Here is a 15,434-nt window from a genome sequence, read left to right on the forward strand (position 1 = left end):
TTATTACACAAGGGTTTCCAATAAAAGATGATTAGCCACATTTTGCAATTGGAACATCTATATATATTATACGAAAAAAATTTAGTATTCCCAAAAACGAACAAGTAAACAACGATACAAAGAATCGTGAGACTATATCAATTGTCATGAATTCTACGTCGTGTAAAATTAACTGTACGCTAATTTTCTTTAATCTCTGCAAAAAGATTAGCAACAGAAAAAATACTAAAAGGACAAATATTATTGTAAAATAACATATTCCTTTTTATCTTATACAACTTAAATAATTAGGGTTTTAAGAAGAATTTACTTTTCATATATAACGATACAAAGAAAATTGTAATACTGTATCGATTGACTGAGAACTGCGTAGCATAAATTAAACTGAACACTGGTTTAGTTAATCTTTGAAAACAGATCGAAGATTATCTAAGGAAAGTATACTAAAAGAACAAAAATTTTCTTAAAATAACATAATCCTTTTATCTTATATAACTTAAATACTTTGTAAGATAGTATTCACTTATCATTCTTTGTAGAAAAAGAAAGAAAATGCAAGTCATACTCTAGCTTACGTCATATGACTGTGACGTCATATAGCCTAGTAGGTGGGGTGTTTACCTACCGCCATCATGCTTTTCGTTAGTTTACAGAAGGTTGAAAAAACTTCTAATTCTACCTTTTAAGCTATAAACATAGCAATCCAATACCAAATAAAACCAAAATAAGCGAATGCCAATAACCATATCTAGGAGTACATCACCAAGATAACTGCTAAAATCCTGGTTAATAATGAGTGAATTCCAACGATGTTGCTGATGTGACCGGCAGGGAAAATCTGGGGATTCATGGAATGGTTCTGTGTAGCCCGCGTGAGGGCGCTAGTGTACACCTGGCTACTATATCTGCGATTGCCGCGAGTTTTGAATTTCTGCTGGACGTCAGTTTAATGATTAAAATAAAACAATATTAGGCAGTATTTACTGTGTTAAATATCAGCTCAGCCACCCGCTCATGACAAGGGGCAGTGACTTTTTAGGTTAGGAGTTAGCCCATTCTAGTGCAGTATTTATTTGTGAAAATTCGCTTTTCGCGCCTGTGTCTGTAACTTAACTATCGCGAAGAACAAGGCCTGACTGTATTTTATCCAATGTATTGGATAAGGGTTTGGTTAATTCTATACAATTGCTCTGCCACTAATAATTTTGATATTTTTTTCTGATAAATTACTTAGTGCTTTATATAAAGCTGACCCTTTTTTTTTGAGGAGGAACAGTATTTTTACCCTATTTGTTAACCTTTCCAATCTTGGGGAACCCCCGTGGGAAACCGGGGTTTTTGGGTGGGGAATAAATTAAAGAATCTGTTTTAACATACAAATAATGGCACATGTAGAATTAGCAATAAACAAGGCCACCAACTAACCTAAACAAACCACCTAACCTAACCTAGTAGCTGTATCTTTATCTGGCAGAAGCACACCCCTTCGACCACACTTACACAGCCATATTAAACATAAGACAGCCTAAACCCCTTAGTGTACTTACTTAAGTTGGAGGGTAAAGGTAAGCTGCACCTTTCCAACTCAATACCCAATGCACAATAACCTCAAGAATGAATGAGCACCAATCATTTATAGTTTTGTGATAAATTCTTAATTAATTTTCAACAAATTCATTTAACACCAATATAATTACATACAAGTAACAAATTAAATTCTATATCTAAATGACTCTTTTCAAACCAAGTTCCCTTAAAAATCAACTTAAAAATTACAACATTTCTTCTTGTTTTTCAATAAAACATGTCTTCTGTCACACCAAATTACTTTTTTGTTAATATCATGTCGGTACTTACAACCACAGGTGGGGCAAAAAGTGTCACTTTCACTTTTAATAACACTGCCATCTTGGAAGTACTTTATTATTCTTTCAATGTTACCACAATCATGCAAAACAAAATCTTTATAATTTAAATAACAAATGAGACAAGAACTTAGGAGAAAATCCACAGAAATTCATGTCAAAGTACAGTAGATGACAAATGAGAAACCACACCAGAAGTTGAAGGTTTACACGCCTCCATGGCTTTCAAAAGACTTAAGAATTAGCTGTGGAAATTGTGTGAAAAGTGTCGAAGTCTTAGTTTCCTAGTAATACTGTCACCTGATTGGGCATTTAAGTCACGTGATTCTAGTTTTGTTAAAATGCGAGTCCCAAGTAAAATGTGGATAATCATTATTGGTTAAAAACTATGACATTTGGGTGACATCTTGCCACGTAGAATACCGTCGATGATATAATAATGACACAATATATGTTTTAAACGAACATACGAACAAACGAAAGCTCAGTCTGGAGAGGAATTTGAGAGTTATGAAGTCGAAGGAATTAGTTTTTTCAGTAGTCAAAATTAATATTAATTTTCAAACCACTTCTAGACCTAGCACCGCTTAGCTTTATATCAAACAAAACCTTGGACTTCCTCTTTTTAGTGAATGTACCTAAATTTGATAACTTGCTGGCAGAGCTATTGTATACAATTACTAAGGCTTGTATTTAAGCCAGAACAAACGGCACCTTAGAAAAGTTTTTGGAACTGTTGTAACGTAAATGCAAAAAACATCACAAATTTTTAAGTAATTTGTATTTTTCCTAACATACTTACCTAGAACTACCTTCTTAGGAGTTACTGGTTAACTCTACCTAACCGACCATCTTTTTGTGTAGTTTACCCCCCTCTTCCCGTTTTCTACGGGGTCAACCTCTGGCAGTGTGGTACGTGCCCTGAGGCGACCCGGGGTCGGGCAGTGTGCTAGCTCAGGTCGAATCGCCAGTAAGTTTCGTTGGAATAGGTATTACTCGATCCTGCAGATTCTCGGGGAAGGATGGGAGGGCCATAACCCGAAGGTAGTTCTAGGTAAGTATGTTAGGAAAAATGATATTTTCATAATAAAATAAATTTTTGAATATACTTACCCGCTGGTTATATAAAAGAGCTGAAGTCCCCTGACGCCATGGCAGAAAATTCAAATCTCGCGCTATCGAAGATACGGGAGGTGTACCAACCGCACCCTAGCGGTAGAACAGATGGAACCACACACCATCTCCAGTTCTTCCATGCCTCATAGCCATACCATAGGTAGTCTCTAGAGGGGAGGAGGGTGGGTGTTAAATTTATATAACCAGCGGGTAAGTATATTCAAAAATTTATTTTATTATGAAAATATCATTTTTAAATATAAAACTTACCAGCTGGTTATATAAAAGAGCTGATTGACACCCATTGGTGGCGGGTCAGAGACAGCTACATATAGAAAATTCACTTAAGGGTTACATACAATAAACTTAAGCGGTTCTCACCTGATAAGGAAGCTGACAGCAATGATACTCTGCCTCATTTCGTCCACTATCCTTAAGAGATCCAGTAATCCACTTGGGCTGAAAATCTCTAGGAGCTGTCAAACGGTACAACCACCTATAACATGACAGAACCCTAACCAATACCCTTGTTCTGGGTGCACTCAAGGAACAAATTGACCACCTAACCAAATCAAAGATTGCGGAAGACTGACGACCAATCTCCAGAAACAACCATAACAAACGAGTTCCAAGAGATAGAAAAGGGGTATTAGGAAAAAGGGAACGTAGTGGTAGATCATTCACCTACTATCGCATTTGCCGCTATAAAAGGACTCAACGTAAAAAAGTCCTCATAGCGAGTCTGAACATTTCTCAAATAATGGGATGCAAAAACAGACTTACTTCTCCAAAATGTTGTATCCATCAGACTTTGTAGAGAACGGTACTGTTTAAAAGCCACTGAAGTCGCTACCGCTCTGACTTCATGTGTCTTGACTTTGAGAAGCCTCTGATCCGACTCATCACACTGAGCATGAGCTTCTCGAATCAACAATCTAATGAAAAAAGACAAGGCATTCTTAGACATGGGCATCGAGGGTTTCCGAATTGCACACCACAGAGCGCCTGAGTTACCCCTCAGATTCTTAGTCCTGTCCACATAAAGCCATAGCGCTCTAACTGGACAGAGTACCCTTTCCAATTCACCGCCAGCCAAATCAGAAAGGTTAGAAATCTCGAAGGATTTGGGCCATGGCCGAGAAGGGTTTTCATTCTTGGCCAGAAACCCCAGTTGCAAAGAACAAATGGCTTTCCCATTCCGAAAACCAATGTTCCTGCTTAAAGCGTGTACCTCACTAACTCTTTTCGCAGTGGCAAGGGTAACCAGAAAAAGGGTTTTCAAGGTTAAGTTCTTAAATGAAGCCGAGTGTAAAGGCTCAAATCTGTCACTCATGAGAAATTTAAGGACAACATCCAAATTCCAGGCAAGGGGAGCTGTTTGAATCTTCTTGGTCGTATCAAAAGACCTAAGCAAATCTTGTAGATCCTTATTATTAGAAAGGTCTAGGTTCCTGTGTCTAAAAACCGTCGCCAACATACTCCTGTAACCTTTAATAGTAGATAACGAGAAGTTATGTTTAACTTTAAGGTCCAAGAAAAAATCTGCTATTTGGGAAAGCGAGGTACTGGAAGAGGAAATCGCGTTAGTCCTACACCACTCCCTGAACAACTCCCACTTGGACTGATACACCTTGATGGTTGAAGACCTCCTTGCCCTCGCAATTGCCTTGGCTGCCTTCTTCGAAAATCCTCTAGCTCTAGCGAGTTTTTCGATAGTCTGAAGGCAGTCAGACGTAGAGCTCGGAGGTTTAGATGATTTCGGGGCAAGTGAGGTTGTCTGAGAAGATCGGGTCTTATGGGAAGGCTTCTCGGGAAATCCACCATCTATTCCAGTACAGTACCTCTGGAAACCAGCTCCTTGACGGCCAGAACGGAGCTATCAGTGTCATTCTGGTCTCTTCGTGGGAAATGAACTTCTGAATCACTTTGTAAAGGATCTTGAACGGAGGGAAAGCATAAACCTCCATGTGTGACCAGTTCATCAGAAAGGCGTCTATGTGCAAAGCTTCGGGATCTGGAACCGGAGAGCAGTAACACTCCAGCCTTTTGGTCTTTGCGGTGGCAAAGAGATCCACGAGAGGTCGACCCCATAACCGCCACAGACTCTTGCTGATGTCCGGGTGCAGAATCTATTCTGTGGAGAGAACCTGACCTTCCCTGCTGAGTCTGTCTGCGCTCACATTGTTGATCCCCTGGATGAATCGAGTCAAAAGAGTCACCTTCCTTTCCTCTGCCCAAACGAGAAGCAGTCTTGCAATCTCGTACAGAGGCCAAGAGTGGGTCCCGCCTTGCTTCACAATATAGGCCAGAGCTGTCGTGCTGTCCGCATTGACTTGGACCACTTTGCCCCTGATCTGCTTTTCGAAGCCGATGAGAGCCAGATGAATAGCCAAAAGCTCCTTTTGATTGATGTGGAGAGATGTTTGCTCCACCGTCCAAGTCCCCGAAAGCTCCTGCTTCTCTAGAGTGGCTCCCCACCCCGAGTTGGAGGCGTCGGAACACAACACGAGGTCTGGGCTCCTCTGAAGTAAAGACAAGCCTTCTTTCAGTCTGGGCTCGTTGTCCCACCATTGAAGATGAGACTTGATGGAAACTGAGATGGGAATGCAATCCCTGTCGAGGCTGTCCCCTTTCTTCCAATGGCGATTGAGATGAAACTGAAGAGGACGCAAGTGCAACCTCCCCTGGGTCACAAACTTCTCTAATGATGAGAGAGTCCCCAGAAGGCTCATCCAATCTCTTACGGAGCAAAGATCTCTCTTCAGGAACGTTTGGACTTTTAGGAGGGCTGCCTGGATTCTCACCGACGACGGAAAAGCCCGAAAACTCCGACTGTGAATCTCCATCCCCAAATAAAGAATCTCCTGGGATGGAGTCGGTTGCAATTTTTCCGAGCTCACCAGGAGGCCCAGTTCTCTGGAGAGATCCAAAGTCATCTTGAGGTCCTTCAAACAACAATCGGCTGAGGAGGCTCTTATCAGCCAATCGTCCAGATACAGAGAGGCCCTGATTCCCCTCGAATGCAGCATGCTTTCCACATTCACCATGATCTTGGTAAACAATAGAGGAGCCGTGCAGAGTTCGAAACAAAGAGCCCTGAATTGGAAGACCTTGTTTCCGTCCATGAACCTCAGATAACGTCTGCTGCTGGGATGAATCGGAAGGTGGAAATAGGCGTCCTGAAGATCTATAGAGACCATCCAATCGTCCTTCCTCACAGCCGCCAGAACTGTTTTCTGAGTCTCCATAGTGAACGTCGAATTTTGGACGTAACCATTTAGCAGAACCGGTCTCCACCCCCCGGAACTCTTGGGTACTAGAAAAAGGCAGTTGTAAAACCCAGGAGATGTAACATCCTGCACTTCCACTATTGCTTGCTTCTCTAATAAAAGAGACGTCTGAAGAAGCATGGCTTGCTTCTTGGGTCCCTCTCTGTATTTGGGCGAAAGATCCACCGGATCTGTGACTAAAGGAGGATTTGCCAGGAAGGGGATCTTGTAGCCCTCCTTTAACACTTGGACGGACCAGGGGTCCGCCCCATTCCTTTCCCAAGCCTCCCAGAAGTGAGTCAACCTGGCACCCACTGCTGTCTGAAGGAAAGGGCAGTCAGACTTTACCTCGGCCGGTCTTGCCCCCTCTGCCTCTAGGCTTCCTTCCTTCTGGTTTAAAAGAGCCTCTTCCAGAGGACTTCCCACGAAAGGACTGAGGTCGAAAACCAGAAGAGGATTCCTTAGGTTTACGAGAGGAAGACGACGACGGCAAAACTTTCCTAGTCGTATTAGTAACCAAGTCATGTGTGGCCTTCTGCGTGAGGGCAGTAGCCACCTCGCCTACCAATTCCTGCGGAAATAAGGTATTAGCCAAAGGTGTGAAAAGAAGGCCCGTTTTCTGGTAGGGAGACACTCCTGCTGAGAGATAAGAGCACATCGTGGCCCTTTTCTTGAGGATTCCAGCTGTAAACAAGGCAGCAAGCTCGTTGGAGCCATCCCTCACACCTTTGTCCAAGCAGGACATTAAATGAACCAGACCACTAGTGTCCGTTTCTGTCATATCAGAGACCCTCTCACTCAAAGCCCCCAGAGCCCAGTCTAAGAAATTAAACACTTCAAAGGCCCTGAACAGACCTTTAAGCTAATGGTCGAACTCTGGAATGGACCACCAAATCTTCGTTTTCCTTAAGGCAAGACGACGAGAAGCATCTACCAAACTTGAAAAATCCCCTTGGGCAGACGAAGGAAAACTCAAGCCCAACACTTCACCAGTCTCGTACCACACACTAGATTTAGAGGCTAACCTAGCGGGAGGAAAGGCAAAGGCCGTCTTGCCAAAAGATTTCTTGGAGTCCAACCAGGAACCCATTAATTTCAAGGCCCGTTTAGAGGATCGAGAAAGAACCATCTTGGTATAAACTGAAACCTTGGTAGCTTTACCTAAGATGAACTCAGAAGGCGGAGAACGAGGGGCCACAGGAGTAAATTGATCCGGGAAAATTCCAGTAAGAATCAGCATAAACTTGCGAAGATCCACAGCATGCTGATAATGCTTCTCCTCCTCATTCTCAGAGACTTCCTCAATAGGATCATCCTCATCCGACTTTTCCTCAAGTTCGTCTTCTGGCAGTGCAGCAACTGCTGCAGCCTGAACCGAAGGAACAAAGTCTGGATGGGACTGCCTGTCAAAGCCAACATCTGCATCTACCTGACGGGGAGAAGTAGAAGTAGATTGATGCGAAACACGGACGGGTAGACGATCTTCTTCAACCAACAACTGCCTAGACCGCTTAGAATCCGACTGCTGTTGAACAGAACGATGCTTGGAATCAGAAGGCAACTGCCGAAGATCGCTGAGGGGACGCGTAGAGTCCGAAGACTGTTGACGCGAACGATCAAAGCTGTCAAGATGTCGACGCTGCGAATCGATGTTTTGACGCGACGCGTCCACAAGTTGTTGACGCGGGCGATCCACTACTTCAAACCGTTGACGCGTCTCGTCCACTTGTCGACGCCGATGTTCTTCCACACGACCAGAAAGCGAAAACTGGTCAACCAAAACTCTCTGACGCAACTCATCAAAATCAACCTGGCGTTGGACACTATGAATGGGAGACCGCCTAAGCGATAACTCGTCAAGACCAGAGACCATCGAACGCCTGTGCGATAACTGGTCTGACATCTGACGCCCAGACATACCGCCAACACCTGGTTGATAAGAATCCATCAACGACGAGAGTTGTTCCTTCATAGAAACAAGCGCAGACCATTTAGGATCAACAGAACTCCCTAAAGGAATATTCGCACCAACGTCACCACGTATTTTGGGAGAAGAAAGCCAATCTGAAGGAAGAGGGGGTGCATGAATAGTAACAAGGTCTGAATCGGAAGGAATCATATCCACACGAACACGGTGATCTGGACGTTTAGCCGGAGTGCAAGCGATGGGAGAATGGAAACGTTCCGGTGAACCCCACCAACTACATCCTGGCCGCACAGGCGATTCCTGACGCTGTGAAACATCATGCGTCCGTTTAAGCGGTCTAGACGCGCGACGCCAGATCTCACTCCCCGACCCTTCATCGGAAGACGGGGATAACGCATGAACCTCACCTTTCCTACGATGAGGGTGAACGACCTGAGCTACGGCAACAGGAACGTTCGAGGGGACGCCTGCACGATTGAAGACGCTTCTCGTTCCCTTAAGCCGTTCGACATTACTTCTCCCATGGGTTCGAGAGCTCGAAAGAGGTCTTAGGCTAGGTGAACGACAAGATCGTGCAGACGCACCTTCCGCAACACTAAACACATTAGCAACACTTGTCACAATACCGAGAGAGTCACGACTTTTCGGTACACCAACATCAGACACTGAAACACTTTCCACAGTTCCGACAGGATCACGGTTTTTCAATATCTTTAACTCGGAAAAAATCGTATTTCTATTGGCTGCTAAGGACTCAACTTTCTCACCAAGAGTCAAAATAGCAGTAAACATGTCTTTCATAGTAGGTTCCTGATCTACCACCACAGGGGAAGGAATAGGATTAGGAACAGTAACATTCACCCATCCAAGTACTGACCAGACCCAACGTTGCTTAACTTCGCTGATCGGACGAGAAACGGTGTTTTCAACGTGGTATGGCCGTTGACCCTAACTCTATCTCTCTCTAGTCTCCTAACATAATGATCGAAAGTAACAAAATCATCATCAGTTAAGGAAAGACACTCATTACACCTATCATCAAATGAACAAAATTTACCCCTACATTTCACACAAATAGTATGAGGATCAATAGATCCTTTAGGAAGTCGAGTACGACACCCTTCACTAACACACCTACGCTGAGCAGGGGAGGAGTCGGCCATTTTGAATGGTAACGTGAGAGACCGACGAGCAAAAAGTAAGGAAAATATCAATAAAAATAATCTCAAACAAAAAGATTTCAAGACAAGAAACAAGAGAAAACAATTAACGATAGCTTAAACTCAAAAAAGAACGTTGTACATCACCAAACAACTTCCCAAGAGAGTAAAACCACGAGAGCGAACTTCTATATGTCAGCCAGCTATGACGGCAGAGAGAAGAACTGGAGATGGTGTGTGGTTCCACCTGTTCTACCGCTAGGGTGCGGTTGGTACACCTGCCGTATCTTCGATAGCACGAGATTTGAATTTTCTGCAATGGCGTCAGGGGACTTCAGCTCTTTTATATAACCAGCGGGTAAGTTTTTTATTTAAAAATACAAATTACTGGAAAATTTGTGATTTGTTCCAACAAGGTTACTTACCTAGAACTACCTTCTTAGGAGACTTACACTTTAGGAGGTGGGAGTGTCCTGCAGGGATCAGGATTCGACGGGGAGGCACGCGAGAGAGGGAACCTCTAAGGAGGTCTTGGTTCCACGACCACTAGAAAACTGCACGAAAAGTAGGGGAAAACTATCCAAAAAAAACTCACTTAAGTGTCTAAATGGCTTACCTTTTCAAAACCAATTCCGATACATGTCCTCTTGAAGGGTGTTCCTTTCAGTGATTAAAGACTTCTCAACATCTTCCTGGCCCGTTCGATCCGGGGAAGGAAGGAAAACGGGGAGGGGGGTAAGGTTAAGGAAGGAACTAGTGTCTCTTGGCATTAACACCACCGGTTACCCTGGGGCTATGACCTTAGATCTCTTGAAGGGCCGAAACGATTACGCCAATGGAAAACTTGTCCAAGGATTTTCTCGTACAATCTTTGAGATAGTGTTCCGTGAAGGTGGACTGTCTAGACCAGGTCCCAGCCTTCGGGATCTTACCCACAGCCATGTTCTTCTCGAAAGCCAGAGAGGTGCTCAGAGCCCTGATATCATGAGGTCTTGGTTTTCCAGGGAGAGGAGTCCCAGAAGCCTCGTAGGCCCTCCTTATCACCTGTCTCAGCCAGAAAGAGATAGAATTTTTCGAGACCGGTTTCTTCACCCGGCCTGTTGAGATGAATAAATTTTTTATCTGAGGGCGGTATTTTGCAGTCCTCTCCAGGTATTTTCTTACTGTTCTCACGGGACATAAGAGTAGATCCTTCGGGTTGTCGGATCGAGGGATGGCTGGCACCGAAAAACCCTCAAACCGAGGATCCCAACACGCTGGGTTCTGCGTTTTCGCCACAAAACTAGGGACGAACCTAAAGACAACTTCCCTCCACCCTTTGGAGTGTGAGACCTCGTAAGAGGGGCCGTGTAACTCGCTAACTCTCTTCGGCTAAAAGAAAAGCTGTTTTAAGGGTAAGTTCTCTGTCTAGTACGTCCATGAGAGGTTCGAAGGGAGGCTCTGACAGAACTTTGAGAACTCTTGCTAAGTCCCACTGCGGAACCCGTACCTCCTGGGGGGGACATGATTGCTCAAAACTGCGGATGAGCATCGAGATGTGCCTTGAGGCTCCCAAGTCAATGCCCCTAAGGAGGAAGACTTGACCTAGGGCTGCTCGAACTCCTTTGATGGCCGGGATGGACGAACCCACGTCGTCTCTCAGGTATACCAGAAAGTCTGCAATGTCCTGGATCGACGCCCCTAAGGGCCTGATGTTTTTGGACGCACACCACTTCAGGAAGACTGCCCACTTTGCCTGGTAGACAACTGCCGAGGAACGTCGTAGATAACCCGACATCCTTGACGCGGTTCTCGATGAGTACTGTATCCTTCTTTCTTCAGGAGCTTCTCGATAACCTCCACGCGTGAAGGCGGAGGGATCGAGGGTTTTCGTGCCACCTGTGAAAGTGAGGTTGACGCAGGAGGTCTGGCCTGTCCGGAAGCGGCCAAGGAGGACGAAGAGCTAATTCCTTTAGGTCTGCGAACCAGTCTCTCTCCGGCCACCAGGGCGCTACTAAAGTCATCGACAGGTTGGACGACATTCTCACTCTGTTCAACTCTTGCCTGATCAAACTGAAGGGAAGGAAGACGTACACATCGAGACCGTCCCAGGGATGTTGGAAGGCGTCCTCGAACGCTGCTGACGGGTTTGGGATTGGAGAACAGAACACGGGGAGTTGGGCATTCAGACATGTGGCGAATAAGTCTATCACTGGGGAGCCCCACAGTAGGATGACTGCTCGAGCTACCTCCGGGTGTAGGGTCCACTCCAAACCTATCACTTGACCCGCCCTGCTGAGGCCGTCGGCCATCACGTTCCTCTTTCCTGGAATGAACCTTGCCGTCAGTTCCATCCCTTTTTCTGTAGCCCACTCTAACAGTTCCGTGGCTAGGGCGCAGAGGACCTTTGACTTCATGCCTCCCTGTTTCTTTACATACGCCACTACTGTGGCATTGTCACACATTAACGCCACAGTGTTCCCTCGCAGGAAGTGTATGAACTGTCGACACGCCCTCAAAACCGCTATCATCTCCAGGATGTTTATATGGAGAGACGCCTCCTCGCTGGACCACTGCCCTTTTGTCGATTTTCCTAGCAGGTGTGCTCCCCAACCCTTCTTCGATGCGTCCGTGAACAACAGCATCTCCGGGGGGTCGGAGGCGAAGGGCATTCCCTTCTCTGTGTTCGACCTGATGTTCCACCAAAGAAGGGTCTCTCTCGTCTTCGGGAGGACTGGGACTATTTTGTGGGGCTCCTTGCCTTGGATCTATGACTCCTTCAGATTCCACTGTACCGGGCGGAGCCCGAGTCTCCCTTGCGGTACTAATTTTTCCAGCGAAACCAGATGACCCAGTAACTTCTGCCAGTCCTTGGGCCTCCTGAGTTGTCCCGTCAGGAAGGGTTGAAGGATACGTTCTAGGTTGGCTAACCTCTCCTCTGAGGGGAAGGCCCTTACTAACTGGGTATCCAGGACCATCCCCAAGTAAGTCATCCTGGTGCTGGGGACTAGTTGGGACTTCCCTAGGTTGACCGTGATCCCTAACACCTTGCAGAGGTCGAGCAACATAACGCCTTGCTCCTTCAGTTGTTCCCTTGAGGCAGAAAGAAGCAACCAGTCGGCCAGGTACCTGAGTAGACGTATGCCTTTCTCGTGTACCCATGCCGATATCGCGGCGAACACTCTCGTGAACACTTGCCGAATCACAGGGTTTTGAACTGCAGGACACTGGACTCCCATTTGATTCTGAGGAACTTCCTGCTGGAGGGGTGCACGGGGATTTGAAAATAGGCATCCTTGAGGTCGAGAGACATGAGGAAATCCCTCTCCCTCAAGGCTGCAATCACTGCCTTGGGGGTATCCATCTTGAAGTCCGTCTTTGAGACGAACTTGTTGAGGGCTGAGAGATCTATGACTGGCCTCCACCCTCCTGTCAATTTCTCCACAAGGAAGAGCCTGCTGAAGAAACCCGGGCCGGGGTTCTCCACTGTCTCCAAAGCTCCCTTGTCGATCATGGACGCTACTTCCTCTTGTAGCGCCGACCTCTTCAAGGGGTCCTTTGGAACCAGCCATTCGGACCTCTGGGCTGGGATGAGAGGGGGAGTTTTCTATTTTCAACATGAAGTTTTTCAGTCTTACCTTCTAGAATTTTAACAAGTCTATAATTTGAAAAATACAAACTTCCCGCCATTATTTTCATCAGATTAGTTCAAAGTATGAGTTTTAGTTTACTGTACCATAATATTTGTAAACTAATTTTCACCAACAATTGAATATTTCTACTAAAATATCAGTTTGAACCCATTATCTAGTTCAGCATTTAACACTACATTAGATACCTACTTTGATAAAAAAATATCCTTTCTTCTGCTTTGATTTTGGTCACCATGATAAACGAAGACCCCGATAACAACTCGTAAAATTCCTAAGAGTTGATTTTCCTGTCGAAACCTTGATTTCCCAATGTTTATTCCCCATCATCTGTATTATGAGTTTTGGTACCCAATTGTTCTATACAAGATCCTCCCCCAAAAATATAATTCATATGCAAAAAAGATGTCAGTATTAAAAGCATTCAATACAAGAGGCCATTTCCCTTTAAGAGGAAATAAGAAATGTTAAAGGGGGTAATTACAGGTACTTTGATTGGTTTTGATGTCGATTATTGACAAAACTCTACATTTTTTAAGTTTTATAAATGGAATAAACTAGGAGATATGTCTGAAAAACCCATTTTCAGAAGTGACACCGGTTAGAAAACTAACACATGGTTGACACTTAGGATAAGCTAAGGAGAGCCTAGGATACAGCTCCTAGGTTAGGTTAGGTTAGGGGGGGAACGTAAGGTTAGATGGTGTTCTTGCCTTTGTTTACCTTTTCAAACTATGTTTTCTCAGCTATAACTTCTGGAATTTCAATCTATCTAAACTCTGAAACACTGATTTTCCCTAATTACTTGCATCAGAACAGGGTAAAGTTTTACAAGTCTACAATGTCAACAAATAAATGAAAAATATACCGTTAGTATAGGATATAGATAATTAGCATATTTTTTCATCGGTTTATTATGCATCCAAGAAGGTAATGTATAGAGAAGAAATAATAATACCATAGATATTTCTGAAACTATTCATTTCCGACAAGAACACGTGTCATTTTCGAAGAGAACAGACCTTTTTCTATAGAATAAAAGTAGTTTTTTCCCTAGGTTACATTATCCTGTAATAAACTATGATAGAACTTTTCCCTTTAAGAGGAAATAAGAATTTTACTGGAGTAATTACAGGTACTTTGATTGGTTTTGATGTCGATTATTGACGAAACTCTACATTTTTAAAGTTTTAGGGACGGAATAAACTAGGAGATATGTCTGAAAAACCCAGTTTCAGAAGTGACACCGGTGTGACGGTCTGAACGATCCCCCGGTCTCAGAATTCTCCTTGATAACCTGCGCATGCGCGAACATTACCGTTTGCCAGTGCATACGAGGTTGATGTTTTATTTTCCTGTAATATTAGCGTGCGCAGCTCAACATTACCACTTGCCAGTACACATGAGCTTGATGTTTTATTTTCATGCGAGCGAAGCGAGCTAATGGCGGAAAAGAACCATTATACAATGTCAAGGAGAATTCAAGGGATCGTTCAGACCGTCACACCAGAATAAACTAGGAGATATGTCTGAAAAACCCAGTTTCAGAAGTGACACCGGTTAGAAAGGTAACACATGGTCAAGACTTAAGCTAAGGAGAGCCGTCCACAGAGAAGGCAAGGATACAGCTCCTTGGTTAGGTTAGGGCCGTTCTTCTATTTGTTTCCCTTTTCAAAGTGTTTTCTCAGCTATAACTTCTGGAATTTCAATTTATCTAAACTCTGAAAACACTTATTTTTCCCTATTTACTTGCATCAAAACAGTTCAAGTTACCTGTAACTGCACTAGAAGCAATTCTTACGCCCTTCATCAGGAATACTGAGGTACATATATTACGATTCACAATATCCCTAATGAAAAAAATAGGAAGTGTTCAGGCAATCTACTTTGGAATAACCATCAAAAATGAACTAATGTTACGTGGTACGTTCTACCTCCAAGATCAACAATGGATCCAAAGTCTTTTCATTACCACAGGTCAATTATACATCTGATACTCGAATTGAATAACTGAGACTAATCTGTGAACTTACCTTATGCAATAAAAGATAAACGGCACTCTAACACTATCACAATTACTTTCAAATTCAACACTTTTTCACAAAGATTTAGATTCACGTCAATCGTAAACTACGACTAACTAACTAAGTACAATAACAATGACGTCATAAACGATGAAGTCTCTTCTTCTTCTTATGTCTATGCTAATGCCTGGACACTAGGAATATTAACAAAACGTGCTGCCTTAGAAAAATTAAGAAATAACAAAAAAAAAAAAAAAGAGATACAAAAAGACCTGCGTGATTATTGATTTTGTAAAATAATTATCAGCATCACAAAATGTCACCTCTCACCTTACTCCCAAAAAACAAGGTACGTATATTATAAAAAGGTTTATGCTTTCCGTAGTATGACATATCTGTTTTTGACGTTGTTTATAGTTGATATATGACATATCTGTTTTAACG

At 43.7% G+C, this 15,434-nt stretch overlaps 1 protein-coding gene across 1 annotated transcript in view; it reads right to left on the reverse strand.

The window, feature by feature from the left end:
- Moca-cyp (nuclear cyclophilin protein Moca-cyp) overlaps window positions 1-15,128 on the reverse strand; it is a 321,526-nt gene extending 306,398 nt beyond the window's left edge. The window contains exon 1 of the mRNA XM_068348233.1: window positions 15,000-15,128. The gene's annotated coding sequence lies outside the window, so the exon portion shown is untranslated. The remainder of the gene's footprint in view (window positions 1-14,999) is intronic.
- Between the last annotated feature and the right edge of the window lie 306 nt (window positions 15,129-15,434).

The sequence above is a fragment of the Palaemon carinicauda genome, chromosome 24, assembly GCF_036898095.1.
Source record: "Palaemon carinicauda isolate YSFRI2023 chromosome 24, ASM3689809v2, whole genome shotgun sequence".
Taxonomy (NCBI): domain Eukaryota; kingdom Metazoa; phylum Arthropoda; class Malacostraca; order Decapoda; family Palaemonidae; genus Palaemon; species Palaemon carinicauda.